Genomic DNA, 15,204 nt, shown 5'->3' with positions numbered 1-15,204 from the left:
AGGAATGGTGGCTGGATGTTCCAGGGTCTAGAGCATTTAAAAAGAATAGGGAGCTGGGAAAAGACGAGGGGGTGTAGCACTACTAATCAGGGAGGGGATCACAGCTACAGAAGCTTCCATTGTCGAGGAAGATCTGCCAACTGAGTCAGTATGGGTGGAAATTAGGAACAGCAAGGGAGCAGTCACCTCGTTAGGTGTTTACGACAGACCCCCCCAATAGCAGCAGGGAGATTGAAGAAAGCATACGTTGACAGATTTTGGGAGTGTGTGGACCTAATAGGGTTGTTGTAATGGGTGACTTTAACTTTCGCAATATTGATTGGAACCTCCTTCGAGCAGAAGATTTGAATGGAGCTGTTTTTGTAAGGTGTGTTCAGGAGGGTTTCCTAACTCAGTACGTTGACAGGCCGATGAGGGGAGAGGCCATTCTCGACTTGGTGCTCGGAAACGAACCAGGGCAGGTATCAGATCTTGTGGTGGGAGAGCATTTTGATGATAATGAGCGCAACTGCCTCACATTCTACATAGCTATAGAGAAGGAGAGAATTAGGCAAAATGGGAGGATATTTAATTGGGGAAGAGGAAACTATGATGCGATTAGACATGAGTTAGGAAGCATGGACTGGGAGCAATTGTTCCATGGTAAAGGCACTATAGACATGTGGAGACTGTTTAAGGAACAGTTGTTACAAGTGATGAATAAATATGTCCCTCTGAGACAGACAAGAAGGGGTAAGATAAAGGAACCTTGGATGACGAGAGCGGTGGAGCTTCTCGTCAAAAGGAAGAAGGTAGCTTACAATAAGGTGGAGGAAGCTAGGGTCAAGCTCAGCTCTAGAGGATTACAGGCAGGCGAGGAAGGAGCTTAAAAATGGTCTGAGGAGAGCCAGGAGGGGGCATGAGAAAGGCTTGGCAGAATGGATTAGGGAGAACACAAAGGCATTTTATACTTATGTGAGGAGTAAGAGAATGGTCAAAGAAAGAGTAGGGCCGATCAGGGATAGCATAGGGAACTTGTGTGTGGAATCTGAGGAGGTAGGGGAAGCCCTAAATGAGTTTTTTGCTTCTGTCTTTATGAAAGAAACAAAGTTTGTAGTGAATGAAATCTTTGAAGAGCAGGTGTGCATGCTGGACCGGATAAAGATAGAGGAAGCTGATGTGCTGAAAATTTTGTCAAACATTAAGATTGATAAGTTGCCAGGCCCAGATTTGTCCTCAGCTTCTTTGGGAAACAAGAAATGCAATTGCTTCACAACTTGCGAAGATCTTTGCATCCTAGCTCTCCACTGGAGTCGTACCTGAGGACTAGAGAGAAGAAATGTAATTCCTGTCTTCAAGAAAGGAAATAGGGAAATCCCCGGCAATTACAGACCAGTAATTCTCACGCCTGTCATCTGAAGGTGTTAGAAAGGATTCTGAGGGATAGGATTTATGGCCATCTGGAAGAGCATGACTTGATTAAATGCAGTCAACATGTCTTTGTGAGGGGCAGGTCATGCCTCACAAACCTTATCGAGTTCTTTGAGGATGTGACCTGAAAAGTTGATGAGGGTCAAGCTGTGGATGTGGTGTATATGGACTTCGGCAAGGCATTTGATAAGGTTCCCGATGGAAGACTCATTCAGAAGGTCAGGAGGAATGGGATATAGGGGAACTTAGCTGTCTGGATACAGAATTGGCTGGCCAACAGAAGACAGCGAGTGATAGTAGAAGGAAAATATTCTGCCTGGAAGTCAGTGGTGAGTGGTGCTCCACAGGGCTCTGTCCTTGAGCCTCTACTGTTTGTAATTTTTATTAATGACTTGTATGAGGGGATTGAAGGATGGGTCAGCAAGTTTGCAGATGACACAAAGGTTGGAGGTGTCGTTGACAGTATACAGGGCTGTTGTAGGCTGCAGCAGGACATTGACAGGATGCAGAGATGGGCTGAGTGCTGTCAGATGGAGTTCAACCTGGATAAATGTGAGGTGATGCATTTTGGAAGGTCGAATTTGAAAGCTGAGTACAGGATTAAGGAAAGGATTCTTGGCAGTGTGGAGGAACAGAGGGATCTTGGTGTGCAGGTACATAGATCCCTTAAAATGGCCACCCAAGTGGACAGTGTGGTTAAGAGAGCATATGGTGTTTTGTCTTTCATTAACAGGGGGATTGAGTTTAAGAGTCTTGAGATCTTGTTGCAGCTCTATAAAACTTTGGTTAGACCGCACTTGGAACACTGCGTCCAGTTCTGGTCGCCCTATTATGGGAAGGATGTGGATGCTTTGGAGAGGGTTCAGAGGAGGTTTACCAGGATGCTGCCTGGACTGGAGGGTTTATCTTATGAAGAGAAGTTGACTGAGCTCGAACTCTTTTCATTGGAGAAAAGGAGGATGAGAGGGGGCCTAATTGAAGTATACAAGATAATGAGAGGCATAGATAGAATCAATAGCCAGAGACTATTTCCCGGGGCAGAAATGGCTAACATGAAGGGTCGTAGTTTTAAGTTGGTTGGAGGAAAGTATAGAGGGGATGTCAGAGGTGGGTTCTTTTCACAGAGAGTTATGAGAGCATGGAATGCGTTGCCAGCAGCAGTTGTGGAAACAAGTTCATTGGAGACATTTCAGAGACTGCATATGGTCACAGAAATTTGAGGGTGCATACATGAGGATCAATGGTCAGCACAACATCATGGGCTGAAGGACCTGTTCTGTGCTGTATTGTTCTATGTTCTCTATGTTCTATCTAATATCAGAAAAGGATAAGGGAAAGTGGGCTCGGAGCTCGGTTTTGATCCAGTGAAGGCGTCACAATGCTAATGGGGGAAAGCCTGGTTCCTGATTGGGTAGTTTGCAGGAACGTTAACCTCACTGTGAATGGTTAGGTAGGGACTCAATGTGAATCTTCAGAGTTAAAACTCACACAACACTAGGTTATAGTCCAACAGGTTTATTTGGAAGGACTAGCTTTCCTAGTGCCTCTTCTTCATCAGGTGGTTGTGACGCAAGACCATAAAATACAGAATTTATAGCAAAAGATTACAATATTGTGTGGCTAATATACATTAAACAATAAGTAATTAAGTGTTTCATCTTTTAAAATGGCTTTTCTAGTTTTGGTTGTTTAATAAATAAACCCCAGAATTCCTTTTAAGTCATAGTCACAGTCCCAAGATAACTTTAGGTGTTCTAAGAAAATGTGTGATCTCAGCCCAGGCAATGCTTTCAAGGTGTGAGGTTAAAGTCTGTTTGTGTCCTAATCTGCAGTCAGACCGGTTCTATTTGTAAAGTGGGATTTACAGAATCTTACATGGATTGACTGTAGATTTTGCATTTTTGAACAAAATAAAATTCTGCAAATACAGATTCACCGCATAAACCTTTATGTGTGTACTTGGCAGGCAGAGACACAGAGACAGAGGGAGAGGAGGACAGAGGGAGAGGGAGACAGAGGGAGAGAGAGAGAGAGACAGAGGGAGAGGGAGACAGAGGGAGAGGGAGACAGAGAATGAGAGACAGACAGACAGAAAGGAAGAATGTGTGTGTTGGGGGGGGGGCGGCGGGGGTTGGAGGTGTGCGTGTGTGTCTGTGACGGAGTTCATTGGGGTCACCTGGAGTGTGACATGAACCCAAGGTCCCACTGGGCTACCAAACTGGGCTATCAGCCTCTTCTCGGCCACTTTGTGATGTTGCTTGTCCCGTATTCCGCCTTGCAGGATAGTTACCCGAAGATCCTAGGCCGAATATCCTGGACAGATGAAGTGTTCCCGACTGGAAGGGAACACCCTTGCCTGGGAATTGTTGTGTAGTGTCCATCATCCATTGTCATAGTGTCTGCTCAGTCTTCCCAATGAACCAATCCCCGGGGCATCCCTGCCTGCAGCATATGAGCTAGTCAATGTTCGCCAAGTCACAGTTGGGGAACACTTTAGTCCTACCTTATTCTCTGTTTTGTTCCTGCCTGCCCTGACTGTTTGACTCACTCCTTTTCGCAGCTGTACCAGTCTCACATTTATCTCTTCCCTCACTTTTTCCCTAGGTCCCCCACCTTACTAGTTTAAATCCTTCCAAGCAGCTCTAGCAAATCTCCCTAACATTATATTAGTTCCTTTCCACTTCAGGTGAAATCTGTCCTTCTTGTACAGGTCACTTCTATCTCACAAGAGATTCCAATGAACCCATCTCCTTTATACCAGCTCCTCAATCACACATTCATCTGCTCTGTCCTGCAATCCCACTAGCTCTGAACAATGGAAGTTATCCAGATATTAGTACCCTCGAGGACCTCCATTTTAAATTCCTGCCTAACTTTCTGTCTTCTCCCTTCAGAATCTCATCCTTTCCTTTCCTATCTTATTAGTTCTGATGTATGCAATCACTTCCTGCTGGGCCCTCTTCCCTCTGAGAATATTCTGCACCCTCCTTGCGATATCCTTTATTCTGGCACCATTGGAGACAATACACCATTCTGATTTTTCACTGCTGGCTGCAGAAATGTCTGTCTGTGCCTCTGAGTAGAGAGAGCCTTATCACAATCAATTGCTTGGAACTTGACGTACCCCTCATTACATTACAGCCAGTCTAGCTATAATGTGCTGCAAAAATGGCAGTGTAGTTATCTATCTGTACCAGTCCGTTTCTGTTATGTGAATATGAGTGTAGCAATCATTGAGAGTGATAGTGTTGTTTTAAAAGGTGTATTTTGTCATATCCACAATAGTTAACATACAACACACACAAAAAAAGGAATTGGAACAACTGAACTCTATTGGAATATTTAACAGAATAATGCATACAATAACTCTTCCTACTTAACTGTTCCGATACAGTAATATCCCATAAACATCTTTGGCAAAAGGCAAATTCCATAAAATAGTCTCACATCCGACTCCAGTAGCAGAAAGAGAATCTGCAGCTCCTGTCTGTAACTGAGAGGGGAAAACTAGCTTTCTTGTCTTCAAGATACCAACAGTTTTGCTGAAAGCCAAACTAAAAATGTCATTCTGTGAGAGCTTTACCACACCAATTCAGGCTGCTTTTGTTGTCAACTTTAAAAACAGCCTCAAACTGTTTACTCTAGTGTCTCTGGTAGACCTTTCCACACTTCTGCCATAAAATCTCTCCTCAACAAGAAAGAAAGGACAAAAGAAATATCTTAAAGCCACAATATCATCAAACCTTCCACCCCTCTTAAAAAGAATCTATCAATATACAGGGATGGCCTAATTTTTAAAAATTGTTTAGCAGTACACTATTAGTACACAATACCTGTACATTTTGTTGACTCTAAGCATGCAAACACTCACTACGACAGTCCAATGTTTCCTGCTGTGAAACGTTTCCATTTTTTTTCATCAAAGTCACGACAACAGGTTCTCTCGTCCTGCCATGTATTTAATTTGCAAATTGAATGACTGTGATAATAAGCTTCATCGAAACGGTCTGTAATTTTGGTTGTTAAATTTCTCCAAAAATAACAAACTCAAGGTCTCCTTCTGAAACATGAAGTATTTCTGTTGATGAGTCTTCAGCTTTCTGTAAAGATACCCAATCGGCCTCAAATTGTTTGCTCTAGTGGCTCGGATTCTCTGCCTTAAATTTGCTCATCAAGAACAAAGGGACAAAATAAACCTCTTAAATCCACAGCACCATCACACAGTCTCCACCTCTCATTTCTGGCATTGTGAATACGAAACTTCATTTATCAACCGATCCATTCTTGTCACATGTTCATGTAAATGTTGAAATTAATGTGTTCCTGTTAGTTATTGTAATTCAAGCGGGAGACTGTTGTTATAAATCTACCCTCTCAGTTTCTGCTGTGTGAATGTGAGTTTAGTTATCAATCTGTATCTGTCAATTTCTGCTCGGTGTAAAAGTGCGAGTGTCAATATATGGCTGTCAAACTTTGTTCTGTGAATAGTTATCAAACTGTACCTGTCAGTTCATGTTCTGTGAAATGGGAGTGTTATCAACTTGTTCCTGTCAGTTTCTGCATTGTGAATATGGGAGTGCACTTATTAATCTTTCTCGGACAGTTACTATTGTGTAAAAATGTGAGTGGATTTACCAATCTGTCCGTGCTGGTTTCCAATTTATGAATGTAATTTTAGTTATCATATTGTACCTGTCAGTTTTTTTTTAATCCTGCGACCTTCGGTCTCTTCCTGACAGTAGTTGAGTTTGATTATAGATCTGAAATATCAGTTTCTGATTCGATGAACATTTGAGCACAATTATTCATCTGTGACTGATACTTTTTGATATCTGAATGTGGAAGTGTAGTTGTCAAACCGTTCCTGTTGGAATGTGCAATGAAAATATGAGAGTGTGTGTCACTTTCTATCATATGAACATCTGAGTGTCATGAATCTCTCCATGACAGTGCCCAGAAGGGGTGCGTCATCATCAATGTCTTTTTGCCTGTTTCTGCCAATTGAACGAGTGAACAAAGATATCAATGCATGCTTGTCAGTTTCTAATTGTCAAAGGGACATAATTCTCTGGCAGCCACAAATATTCTCTGCGAGGGTGTGATTCATTATGCAATACTTGCCATGAGAGTGATTTTAGGCATATTTGTTTCAGTTCTTGTTTGTATATTTTGGACAAGAATTCAGACTTTCCAGTTTCAAAATTGTGCAAATGTCAGTGAGTTGTGAACAGTGACATTTGTTCAAACTGGACACATGTGCATTGTCAATTGTGAGAAAAAAAAACAAACTTACATTTTCTCTGTTGTTTGAACATCTCTCTCTCAAATTGAGTTCCACGAGTAGCTGACCCAATCTGCTTTGACTGTGCAAAATACGTTCTTTGCTCTGACAGCGGTAACATACCTACTATTTGTTCAAAGCAGCTGGTCACACTTGGCTTCGTACCGAGGGAATATTACATTGTCCTGGTCCTTCAAGTATTTGCCTGGACGAAGACAGAATAGAAATCCCCTGTAAATCACCATCAGCCCAGTTTGACCATCTTTACCTGATCAATGCAACATTCAGCTAATAATCATGAGGATATTGTATTTAAAGCCAGGAATTCAAACGTGTCTGATTCTACTCTTGCTCCATGTCTGGTGAGTTTTCTTTTTGTTAATTCAATACCAATTGAGTGAGGTCCAGAAACTAGCCAATAACTGTATATCTCCATGAATGGGGCAATCTAATGCAAGCGGGGCTGGGAATCAATTTCGTTTTTGAACTAATCACTTCAATTCCTACTTTGTGAATGACAACCACACTCTCACATTCTGTCCTTCTAAGCCTTTCTGAAATTACTTATGTATTCACATAGCAGTGACTCACAGGGACAAATTAACATTGAACTATAGATCCATTGAAATGACATTGCACATAAGAGGTCCATTTGTCCTATCATGTCCATTCCAACCCAAAGACACCAGACGGCCATTCTAATTCCACCTTCTTGCAACCAGCCCATAACCCTGCTGCTGAGAGCACTGCCCATTTCTGCAACCTGAATGTATTTCTCAATTTATTCCTATTAGTCTCTGTTTTGTGGATATGTAAATGTATTTATCAATTTGTATTTGTCAATTTCTTCTGTATGAATATTTGAATGGAGTTATCCATCTCTGCTTGTAAATATCAAAGTACAGCTATTAATATGTATTTGTCAGTCTCCACAATGTGAATGTGTGGGCTTATTGACCATCCTATCCCTGTTAGTTTTTGCTCTGTTAATCTGAGAATGTCAGTAATAACCTGTCCCTGAGAGGTTGTGGTTTGTTAATAGGTGAATGCATTTATCAACATATACCTGTCAGTTTCAATCAATGTGAATGTGAGAGTGCTGTTATCCAGGTGTGCCTGTCAGATTCTGCTGTGTGAATGTGACTGTCATTTTCAGTCTCTACCTGTCAGTCTTGTGAAATGAGCAAGTGATTGTCAAATAATGTGTTGCTGTCAGTTGTTGCAATGAGAATATGAGACTGTAGTTATCAATCTGTCATGTCACTTTCTGCTGTGTCCATGCATGTGTGTAGTTATCAATCTGCACCGTTCAGTTTCTGCTCTGTGTCTGTGGCTTATGTGTCAATCTATTGCTGTCTGTCTTTGCAATGTGAAAGTGAATTGATCAACCTTTCCTCATTAGTTTCTGTTCTCTGAATCAGAGTGTTTAGTTATTAATCTGTAACTGTCACTTTTGGATTTGTGAATGTGTAAATGCATTAATCATTCTGTATTTGTCATATTCTGCTTTGAGTTTTCCTGAGAGTTTAGTTTTGATCTGTCCTTGTCAGAATGTATGTGCATCTGTAAATACAGTTACCAATCCATACTTGTCAGCTTTCCTGGCTGAATACTTGTGTGAAATTGTCAGTCTATCCCTGACCAATTCTGCTGTGTGAATATGAGAAATTCAGGAGCGACTCTTCCTGTCAGTCTCTGCATTGTGAATATATGAGTGTATTTATCAAATTATACTTGTCAGAAAATTTTCTCTGCATATACAGAAGCTTAGCAGTCAGTTTCATCAATGAGAATATGTGAGCACAGGTTTGAATCTATGCCAATCTGTTTCTGCCAAGTCAATATGAGAGTGCAGTTTTCAATCTCTACCTGTCAGATTCTGTGCGAAATTGAGTGTACTTTTCAAACTGTATCGGTGAGTTTATGTTGTGTGAAAGTGGAAGTGTTATCAGTTTGTACCTGTGGTTTTCTGTTATGTGACTAGAAGAGTGTAATCTGTCCCTGTTAGTGTCTCCTCCATATATCCAAGGAAGCAATTAAATTATACCTGCCAGTTTTTGCTGTGTAAATGAGAGTGTACATATCAACCAATAACTGGCAGTACAAGCTATGAGAATGAGAGTGTTGCTATCAGTCTGTACCTTTCAGTTCCTGTCATTTCAACATGTGAGTTTAGTTATCAATCTGTACCAGTCAGTTTCTGCTTGGTTAATATATGAGTGCACATAACAATCATTCCTTGTTAGTATCTGTGTTGTGAACATGTGAATGAAGTTATCAACTTGTAAACTTATCAGGTTCAACAATGTGCATTTGGAAATATAGTTATTAATCTCTACCTGTCAGATTCTGTTCTATGAACATGGTGCAGTTATCAATCTCTTTGCTTTGTGAACATCCAAATATAGTCATCAATATAGACATGTCAGTTTCCACTATGTGAATATGAATGTGTATTTCCCAACCTATCCGTGTGTGTGTGTGTTGATATGAACATTTATCCTGGTTTGGTAATGTCTGAATGCCTTAATCAAAATGTATGTCAGTTTCTGTCATATAAATGTTTGAGTCCAGTTATCAATTTGTGACTGTGACATTCTGTTGTGTGAATATGTAAGTAGTGGTTATCATCTGTACCTGTTTGTTTCTGCTACGTGAATGAATGAGGGTAGTTGTCAACCTGTTCCTGTCAGTTTGTGCTGTGAATGTGTCAGTGTAATTATCAGTCTGCATGTGTCAATTTCTGCGAGGTCAATGAGAGAGCGTAGTTACCAGTATGTACCTGTGAGATTCTGCTCAGTTATTTTTGAGTATCGTTACCAAACTGTACGTGACAGTGTGTTTTTTTCCTCTGAATTTGAAAGTGTACTTATAAATGTTTACCTGTTAGGATATGCTGTGGCAAAGTGCTTGTCGGTTTCCGCTAAGTGAGCGCAGTTATCCATGTGCCTTTTTGTTTCTGCTATCTGAATGTATGAGTGCAAGTATCAATCTATGTGTCTCAGTTTCTGTGACAAAAAATGAGTTTAGTTTTTGATTTGTATCTGTCAGTTTCAGATGTGTGAATGTATGAATGCAATTATTAATATATCCCTGAATGTTTCTGCTTGTAAAAAGACAAACATATTCATTATATCAAACCCATCATTTTCTGCAATATGAATATGAAAAGGTAGTCAAGGTTTGTGAGAAGATTTGTAGCTCAGGTGCTCGTTGTTGTGGTTCTGTTCGCCGAGCTGGGAATTTGTGTTGCAGGTGTTTCGTCCCCTGTCTAGGTGACAACCTCAGTGCTTGGGAGCCTCCTGTGAAGCGCTTCTGTGATGTATCCTCCGACATTTATAGTGGTTTGTCTCTGCCGCTTCCAGTTGTCAGTTCCAGCTGTCCGCTGCAGTGGCCAGTATATTGGGTCCAGGTCGATGTGCTTATTGATTGAATCTGTGGATGAGTTCCATGCCTCTAGGAATTCCCTGGCTGTTCTCTGTTTGGCTTATCCTATAATAGTAGTGTTGTCCCAATTGAACTCATGTTGCTTGTAATCTGCGTGTGTAGCTACTAAGGATAGCTGGTCGTGTCGTTTCGTGGCTAGTTGGTTTTCATGGATAGCTGTCTTCCTGTTTGTTCTATGTAGTGTTTTGTACAGTCCTTGCATTGGATTTTGTACACTGCATTGGTTTTGCTCATGCTGGGTATCGGGTCCTTTATCCTGGTGAGTTGTTGTCTGAGAGTGGCTGTCGGTTTGTGTGCTGTTATGAGTTCTAGTGGTCGAAGTAATCTGGCTGTCAGTTCAGAAATGTTCTTGATGTATGGTAACGTGGCTAGTCCTTTTGGGTAGTGGCATGTCCTCATTCCATTGTCTTTTCCTTAGGCATCTGTTGATGAAATTGCGGGGGTATCCATTTTTGGCGAATACATTGTAGAGGTGTTCTCCTTCCTCTTTTTACAGTTCTGGTGTGCTGCAGTGTGTTGTGGCCATTTTGTACAGTGTCTTGATGCAACTTCTTTTGTGTGTGTCAGGGTGGTTGCTTTCGTAGTTCAGGACTTGGTCTGTGTGTGTGGCTTTCCTGTATACCTTTGTGGTGAATTCTCCATTCGGTGTTCTCTGTACCATCACGTCTAGGAATGGGAGTTGGTTGTCCTTTTCTTCCTCTCCAGTGAATCTGATTTCTGTGAGTGTGGCGTTGATGATCCGGTGTGTGTTCTCTATTTCTGTTTTTTTAATGATTACAAAGGTGTCATCTAAATATCTGACCCAGAGGTTGGGTTGCATTTGTGGTAAGACTGTTTGTTCTAATCTTTGCATTACAGCTTCTGCTGAGTCCAGAGATGCATGAACCCATGAGTGTGCCATTGATTTGTTCATATATTTGGTTGTTGAATGTGAAGTGTGTTGTGAGGCACAGGTCCAGTGGTTTGAGTATGCAGTCTTTGTTGATAGTTTCCCGTCTTGTTGTCTGTTCTGTATGTCCAGCAGGTTGGCTATTGTTTCTCTGGCAAGGGTTTTGTCGATAGAGGTGAACAGTGCCGTTACATTGAATGAGACCATAGTTTCTTTCTTGTCTATATGTATATTTTGGATGATGTCCAAGAATTCCTGTGTTGACTGTATGGTGTCTGGATCCACTGATCAGGTGTTTCAGTTTCTGATGTAGTTCTTTAGCCAGTTTGTGTGATTGTGTTCCTGGTAGCGATACGATGGGTCTGAGTGGGATGTCTGGTTTGTGCACTTTAGGTAGTCCATAGAATCTGGGGGTGGTGTTGGTTTCAGGTTTCATTCTCTGTCGGTCAAACCTGGTTATCTATCCTTTTTTTTTACAGTTTCCTCAGTGTGTTGTTTATCCTATTGGTGAGCTGTGGGGTGGGGTCAAACTCTCTCTTATTGTAGGTGTTGGTATCTGCAAGTAGTTGTTGCACTTTCTGGATGTACTCTGCTTTGTCCAGGATGACCGTCATTCTGCTTTTGTCTGCTGTTAGTATGATTATGTTCTTATCATTTCTAGTGCTTCCTCTCCTTGGTTTTGAGGTTATGTGTTTGTCTTTTCCTTGTTAGCAGGGGTACAAGACTTTGTCTCACTGTTTGTTGTGTCTCTTCTGTCAATCCATTGTTTCTGAATGTGCATTATAGTGCTGCTAGGAGGTCTGCTGTCTTGGCCAGTATTGTTCCATCCATGTCTGTGAGTTGTCTGTGGGGGCGATTTCTAACACAGGCATGTGTTGTGTTGTCCTCTCTGTTGTGTGTTAGCTTGGCCATTTTTTTCTTTTAGTGCCTTTTTTTGTGGTGTGTGGTCCTATTCTGGTGATGGCCTGTTCTATGGTCCGGGTCCATTCCTGAAAGCAGTTATATTGCTGTCCCCATCGGTTTCTGTTCTGTAAATCTGAGAGTGTAGTTATTAATCTGCACTTATCAGTTTCTGGTTTGTGAATGTGTGTAATTACCATTCTCTCCCTGTTAGTTTTCCCCTAGTTGTAAATATGAATTTGCTTATCATTCTGTCCCTGTGAAGACTAGGAAACTTGGGGAAATAAACATTGATATCTTGAAAACAGTCCAAATGCCAAAAGAGGAGGTGCGAGAGGTGTTTAAAAAAAACAGAAAGATGTCTCAAACTCTGGGACCGCATCAAGTCTATCCCAGGATGTTGTGGGAAGCTGTATTGATAATTTGAATAAATGACATTGTTTGTTCACCTTTTCTGCATTATATCATAGGGTGGGCCAACCAGTCCCTGTCATTTATTGCAATATGTATGTGTGGCCGTGGGTTATCAAATCTGTATCTGTCACTTTCTATGTGAATATGTGGGTGCAGTTCTCAATCTCAGTTTCTGCAATGTGAATGAGAGTATAATTATCAATCTGTACCTGTCAGCTTCTCCTACATCCATATGTGATTTTAGTTATCGATCTGTACCTCAGTTTCTGTCATATGAATGTGTTGTGTCATCATCAATCTATCCCAGTCAGTTACTGCAACGTGAATAGACAACTGTAGTTATCAAGCTATGTCTGTTTCTGCCATGTGAATATAAGTATAGATATGCATCTATACCTTCAGGTTCTAATGTTGATTGTGAGAGGGTCGTTGTCATTCTACACCTGTCATTTTTTGCTTGTCAAACTGAATATTGATTTCAATCTGGACTTGTCAGATTCTGCTCTGTGAAACTGTGAGATCAGTTATCAAACTATATTTGTCAGTTCATGCAATATGAAACTGAGACTGTTATTATTAATCTGTTCCTGTCAGTTTCTGCTTTGTTGATATGATAGATTTGTTATCAAACTTTCTCTGTCAGTAACTACAATGTGAATGTCTGAGTGTATTTACCAATTGGCCCTGTCAGTTTCAGCTCTGTGTATCTGAGTGTGCAGTTATTAATCTGTAACCGTCAGTGTCTGCCATGTGAATGTGTGAGTGATTTCACAATCTTTCCCTATCAGCTTCTGTGTTGTGAATATGTGAATGTGCTTAGCAATTTGTAGCTGCTAGTTCTGGTGTGTAAACATAGTTCTGAATTTCTCCCTGTCGATTTCTGCTATATGTGTTAGAGCGTGCAATTAGCAATCTGCATATACACTTTACTGCAATATGAACATCAGAATATAGCTACCAATCTGACTGCTCTGTGAATGTATAAGCACAGTCATTACTGTGGGAATACAATCTGTACCAGTCAGTTTCTGCTCAGTGCATTTGTTTGGTGTCATGTATAATAGAAAGTCAAAGGGTTTTTCAAATCCTATAGTGCAGGCTCTGACTGGGAGGAATAATATCACGGGCTGTTCTTCAAGATACTGTCAGATTTTCTCAGTGCATAGCTACATACTTTTGTGCATAATGCTGAGAAATGAATAGGTGATACTTTCCTTTGTTAGTGTCAAAAGGAAAGGGGAATGAACAAACAAATTGTATTTTAGCCAACTGACCACGATGTTCCTGCTATGGGAAAGAGAATTGGCTAGTTCATTTCAACATTCTATTGTGAATATAACATAATTCTGCTCTGTGGTGTGACGGTGAAAGCCATTAGCAGTACTCTCCTGATGCTCAATGGTGGGAATGAGGAAAGTGAAAAGACTTGCATTTTTGTCATACAGTGGAGAAGATTTAAATCGCTCAGGCAAATTTATTGAACATGGTTGACCTTTTCTTGCAAAAAAAGTGAGAATTTACGAATTACAAGATTCGGCTAAATTTCTTTGTTGAATTAAAAAGATGATTATTTGATTATTTTGCTAAATTGAGGATATGACATTGTATTTTCTTGCTTTATGTAATATTTCATCCGGTGGGGCAAATGGAATTCTTTGCAGAAGGTTAAAGTGAATTTGGAGACAAAGTTACACAACTTTTTAATAAAAAAAATTAATACTCGGCAGAGTGAAAATTCAGTTTCTATTCCGGCAAGGTGAATATGTTGACAATTATTTTGGCATCTCTTTTGCTGCCATGACACACTTATTGAAATGAGGTGTTGGCTGAATGGAATTCATTCCTTGTTTTTGTATAAACCTTTTGTATATATTCACTTCTGTTTCCTGCAGTGTATATGTATGTCCATTGATGTTCATCTCTGCATCCTGTGTGTCGATTTGGTAAGTCTATTTGCAACTCAGTCTGTACCTTTTGTGTATGTGTGTTTGTGCTCAGTAATGATTCACTACTTGTCACATATGGCTGTTGAAACTATGTAAAAGCATGATGTCATTGTTTATCTGGTTTGTGACATTTAAAATGCCCTATTAAATGTAAACTTGATTTAGTACACCATTGCCTACTTTAGACAACCAGTCAACTTCAAACATGGTGTGAATGTTAATGGCACATGAATCATATTAATTGAAACTTGCAAGATATCTGTGGAGAATGCAGAGGAAAATAATCTGTCTTTCCGCAGTTGGGTCTGACTGTTTGTTTGTTTGGATCTATCTCTGCAAATAGAGCTCAAGCTAAGTCTGATCCAATCTGTTCTGTGCCTGTGGAAAAGATGTGCTCTGCTTTGACAGTGGTAACATGCTGTTTGTTAGAAGCAGCTGGTCACACTTGGCATTGTACTGAGGAAATATAACATTGTCTTCAGCATTCAAATATTTGCTTGGAGGAAGATAGAAGATTTTTCAGCCATAAGTCAACATAAGCCACGTTAGGCAAGATTAAACCGATCAGTGTGGCAGCCAGTTAATAATCATTCGGGTATTTTTAAACCTAGCAATTCAAGCAGAACCAGGTTTTGATTCCACTCTTGCCCTGAGTTGCTCCTCGTCTTCTTCTGTTTGCAACTTTGTAACAATTGGGTGAGTTCTCATCTGTACACCTCCACGAATGGGAATTCCTGAAGCAGCTGCAATGCTGATATATATGAATAGCAAGCTGACGAACTAAGTGTTGAAGGAAAGAACAAGGGACGCTATGTTTAATGTTTTACTCGAAACTTCAAACCTGTTCACTCTCTTACGTATCCTTTATATGATTGTCACAAAATTATAGTCTGTGCTTCCATTCTTCACTGCCCAAC

At 40.5% G+C, this 15,204-nt stretch overlaps 2 long non-coding RNA genes across 2 annotated transcripts in view; one reads left to right on the top strand and one right to left on the bottom strand.

The window, feature by feature from the left end:
• Positions 1-15,204, top strand: part of LOC140470765 (uncharacterized) — a 186,550-nt gene that overhangs the window by 128,413 nt on the left and 42,933 nt on the right. The gene's annotated exons all lie outside the window — the stretch shown is intronic.
• LOC140470791 (uncharacterized) overlaps positions 1-15,204 on the bottom strand; it is a 212,184-nt gene that overhangs the window by 196,531 nt on the left and 449 nt on the right. The gene's annotated exons all lie outside the window — the stretch shown is intronic.

Source organism: Chiloscyllium punctatum, chromosome 52 (assembly GCF_047496795.1).
Source record: "Chiloscyllium punctatum isolate Juve2018m chromosome 52, sChiPun1.3, whole genome shotgun sequence".
Classification (NCBI taxonomy): domain Eukaryota; kingdom Metazoa; phylum Chordata; class Chondrichthyes; order Orectolobiformes; family Hemiscylliidae; genus Chiloscyllium; species Chiloscyllium punctatum.
This window is presented reverse-complemented; position numbering and strand designations above follow the sequence as displayed.